We start from the raw sequence: 5,012 nt of genomic DNA, 5'->3' as shown, positions 1-5,012 counted from the left end.
CCTGGGGATAAAAATATATGTTTATAAAAAATAAAAAATTAAAAAAATAATAATAATAATCATAAGTACTAAGACCTCAAGGAGGAAAAAGAATTCTAAACCAGATTTTGAGGTTTAGTACAGAAATTCAGAAGTGGAAAAAAAAAAGTTGGTAAAAGCTACTTTTCCTTCTCCATTTCTCCATTTTAAAAAATTATTTAATTTTTTTGTGTTTAGGAAAACTTCCTAGAATTTCAAAACATATGTTCCCATAGGAAAACTAAAGAAACTCAGAAAATACAAATGAGCAATTTTAGCTCACGAATATATACTTGGCCAAGATATCTGACTCAGAATATTAAAATGAGCAAAACTATTCTATCTGCTTTGTACCGAATTTTCAATAAAGTCTTTGTGGAGAAAAATATTCGACAACAGTTCATTAAAAGCCTGGAGAATACAGGTCTCCACATATAGATGAAGTTTTTTTCTTTTAAAACCAGAAACACAGATTCAGTGTTTCATAGAAAACGTATTTCAGATTTTTAAGGGAAAAAATAAGCAGATGACTAGTAATATTTTCATACCATTGTTTTCCACTTTACATTTCAGGCTTATTTTGTACAAATCTATGAAGACAATTCACGGAAGTAATTGATATTTTGGGGGAGAGACTTAAAAGAGCTGACACAGACTTTTGCAACAAACCAATTCTTAAGGGTCCATGTAGAACAGTGTGTACAGTGCCATGCTAGCAAAGGGCGGTTCCAACAACTCACTCCTCCTTTAGTGACTCTTATTTTGGTTCAAGACCCAAATGCAACCATCTGTTCTATTATTTACGTAACCGAATTCTTCATTCCTAGAATTTGCCCATTGCTCTGGGTTATCAGGCATCAGATGATCCCCTACTTTTCCCCCCCTCAGAATTCTTTTCAGATCTAACTTCCTAATAATGTCCTTCAAGGCATTCAGAATCTCAACAGGACAGACTACATTAGCTCTCCTTCTACTGAATGAAACGCAAATGTTAAAAGATGAACTTAAGAAATTTGTACTATTGTGATGCTAGTCAATTTTCCTTAAATATGTCATGCCTAAAAAAAGAAAACCAAAAAAAACTTGGAATCATTCTTTTTAGAAAAAGAGCAAACATCTGATGTTGGAATAATATATAGGAGAGGCTCTCACTGTGAAACCAAGATTTGCAAAGTCAAGAGTGATCTGAAGCAGCTTCCCTACAACAAACTGTACTAGTAGCAATGCATTGATAGAGCACACACGGATTTCCAAATTAAGAAACTGGTATCCTAATTTTAGAGGCAATCAGCTGTTTTTAAATGTTCTAAAAACACATGTATATGTGAGGTATATGCATGTATTTTATATACAAAGATATATGAACATATATTCATGTATATATATATGCATATAAAATGTGAACTTTTTTTAGTGTTTATAATAAGCAGTATTCCTGCAGCTAAGTCAGTCTACAAACTGACTTCTAAGAAACCAGCCCCAGCATCAATTCTGCTTTGTGAGCTCTAGTCCTGAGGAATAAAAAGTCGCGTACTTCTGAAGTGATCCCTAGGCCTATGGCAGGTTAGGAGGCCGGCGGCGGCACCTCAATGAAAATCCTAAGGAACTGCTTATTCATTGAGAATCTGGCCCATTTTCATTTTAAATGTTTAAATTATTTAGCTCACTTCAAAGGTCACTCTTGATGGTCCCTGCTAATATTTACAGGTAAAGGAATTTTTCGCAACGGAGTAGAGTATATAATGAAGCCTGATAATGTAGTTTCTTGCAGTACCAAGATTTTCTTCTTTTTCTCTTTCTTCTTTCCTTTTTGCCCCAATCACAAATGCAGTACTCCTGGCTGATTAACTGTTGGCGAATTTGCCAGCTTTCCGGGACGGTTCGTAGGGCACTCTGAGAATACTGGGGGTCTCCTCCATGACCCTCACGAGGAGGTTGTCGATGTAGTCCTCGAGTTCCTGGATGTGGGTGTCTTTCCTCCGAAGGAGCTCTTTGTGCTTCACTAGCTCCTGGAGGACCTCCTCCTAGGTCAGACCAGGATACCCTGCTGTGGCATCAAAACGATTGCTGTCCGGGATTTTCCTGAGCTCCTCATTACTTGTCGGATTCATATGAAAACTTGAAGACGGCATTATATGTGAAGCCCTGAATTTTGTTGTAAACGGATTAGTTGACTCATAATCAAAATAGTCCTGACGATTTTTACTAAATGCGTTAGGTGATTTCAAGTCACAAGGGCTATCAGATCCCCCATTGCTAAGTTTATCGGATCTTCGGCTATCTTTTTTTCCAGTCACTCTCTCAAATAGGCTAACTTTCTCCCTTTTCTCTCTTTTATTTTCTTTTCTTACTTCAACTGATTTTGAAAATAAATTCATGCCGCTGTCCTATGATTCACTGCTTTCTTCAAATGGATTTTTCTTCCTTGGCAGTGCTGCAAATTTTGGGGGTAATGAAGCAGTCACATTTGTAAATGGGTCATTTTGTCTTCTGAAAGACGATTCACCTTCATCCACACTGCTGTCAGGTTGGTTCATGTTAGAAGTATCAAAGCTTAATGTTCTTCTGTGTGGAGATTTGAGACTTCCACTTTCTGGAACCACTCCAAAGGCATCTATCTGCCGTCGGAGAAGATGCGTCTGACCAATGGTGCCGGACTTGAGTTTCTCAGAAGATATGTGTGTCCCAGTTAAATCAGACATTGAATGTGCTGAAGAGAGTCGCTGAGGACCCAAAAGGAAAGGCTTTTTTGGTTTGGATTTCATCTGTATTTCACCACTTGAAAATTCAGTACTGGCATCGGGTATGTGAGAACTTGGAATGATTGCAGAAGACGTATCAGAAAATGTTCCATCATTTTTTCTACCTTTCATCTTATCTTTTAATTTTGCAAAAGGAGATCTTGTTTTGTCCTTCATTGATAAGTCAAACATACTTGCTGTCATATTGTTCCTCATGAATTGAATATTGACTTTGATCTCACCCCTGTTTTTGGCTCTTTTTCCTTGTTTGGATTCTAATCTAAACCACTTTGTTTTCCTTCTTTGTCCTCAAAGATGTCATAGAGATTGATTGCCACTAAAAACTTATCCAGACCCACCAGGGACCTGTGCATAACTATGAGGAAAAGAATGTATTTTTCTGGATTCCTCTGCATTAGCAATCCAGGTAGCTCAAAAGAGGCTTCCTCCTTCCACACTTCTCAGCTACAGAGGTGGAGTACTTTTCCTTGCCCAGCTGAATTATAGTGTATGTGTCATTGGTGCCACTTTTGCCTTTTGGCTTAAGATCTTTGGCTTGGAGCACTATGACCTGCACGTGGGTAGGAAACCACTTTTGGGCTTGCTCGGACAGCATCATTCTGTCCTTTTTCTCTGCACGGAGTTCTCAAGCGCAGGTAGTGCCCCTCCCGGAGGGAGAGCCTAATTCCTTAATCACTGCATTCTAAGGGCACTTAAAGGCGGCGACAGGCAAACTCACAGCTGCCCAACTTCCCCAGGGTTCACTGTCAAGCGCCTCGCTGGGGCAGCCCGGGGGCACGGCTGTTCTGGGGGTGCCCTCTCCGCTGCAGAAGCCCAGGGGCCCAGCATCCCCCGGCCACGCCGCCCAGGCCTCCGCGCGGACCCCCGCGCCTGGCGTCCGCACCTTCATGCGCCGCCGGCCGCGGGGACGGACCCTGGGCGGCGGCGGGCGGCTCCTGGGCCTGCGGGCAGGTGAGGCCCGGCCGCCAGAGCCCCGTGGAGGGCTGCGGGGGAGGGAGGGCGGCCCCCGCCCCGCCGCCTAGAGCTCTCCAGCCCAAACCCGCAGCCCCCTGGCCCCACGCCTGTCTCCTCGCGGCCGGGCCGCCCCGCCTCCTCCGCGCCTCCCGCCCGCCCGCGCCTGTCGGCGGGCCCGGCCCGACTCCTCCTTCCGACCCCGGTAATACGAACAGCCGCCGGCTCGCGCGGCCTGGCTCCCTCTCGCAAACCTCTCCCTCTCCCTCCTCCTCCTCCTCCCCCTCCTCCCCCTCGCCTCGGCTCCTCCTCTCGGGCGGGGGCGGGGGTGGGTCGCCTGGCTGTGGAGCGGGACGGGGGGCAGGGGACACGGCCGCCCCAGCGCCGTTGGGCCGCGGGCTGCAGGGCGGCGGGCACGGGGCTCGGCACGGGCTCGGCCTCGCCGGCCGGTTGCTGCTAACACCCGGCGGGCGGCGGCGGCCTACTATCTGTTTTAAATTGCAAACCAAATAAGACAAAATAAGACAAGAATGCTAGAAAATATAAACTATGAAACATAATCATTAATACAACCACCAAGCACAGGAGGCCCCACACATCTCTATGTATTATTCAACAGGTTCCCCATAGTTACAGGTGCTTCCCCACACAAGAGCTCACAAATCCTCACCTCAACCCATAGAGTGTCGCAGGCAGGTCAGCATCCTCAGTCTCAGCAGTTCTCTAACACTCTGGACTCTGCAGAACGTGCAGACTCCTTGTACTTCCACCTGACATGGCCTTCATGATCTTCTTTCCTCCTCTCTCTTTTTTCTGATGGTCCTGGTCAGTGTCTTCTATGGGTACCTTCTCTTCTCCTTACATTTCTTCTTTTTTGATTCTGCAGAGACTACCACCTCCATCACTCTCCCATGTACCCCTGGGACTTACGAATCTGTGTCCCCAGAGATAGGCATCTTTCTTATATCCAGAAAAGGCCCCTTTTGTGTCCACTTGTTCTGCAGGCCCCTCTGCAGTGATAGGCCCCCAGCCAGAGCCCTCTCACGCACCTGAATGCTTCGTAAAGCTTCTCCAGCTAGATCACTGTCTCCCGCTTTCTAAACTTGGCTGGCATATGCTGATTCTCTCTAGCTTGAAAATTATCACAGATAACCCTGAAGTCAGCTCTAAACTGCCTTGGGATTTTCCCATCATTTCATGGATATACCTTCCCATATATGTCATTTAATACAGTATTGTCAAGTGTTCCTTCCACTTTCATCTTAAAGGACCAGGAATAGA

General features: G+C 45.1%; 1 pseudogene; it reads right to left on the bottom strand.

Moving 5' to 3' along the window:
* Nucleotides 1–1,811: 1,811 nt before the first annotated feature.
* LOC132008580 (rab11 family-interacting protein 2-like) lies at nucleotides 1,812–3,392 on the bottom strand (annotated as a pseudogene).
* Between the last annotated feature and the right edge of the window lie 1,620 nt (nucleotides 3,393–5,012).

Source organism: Mustela nigripes, unplaced genomic scaffold, assembly GCF_022355385.1.
Source record: "Mustela nigripes isolate SB6536 unplaced genomic scaffold, MUSNIG.SB6536 HiC_scaffold_426, whole genome shotgun sequence".
NCBI classification, from domain to species: Eukaryota; Metazoa; Chordata; class Mammalia; order Carnivora; family Mustelidae; genus Mustela; species Mustela nigripes.
This window is presented reverse-complemented; position numbering and strand designations above follow the sequence as displayed.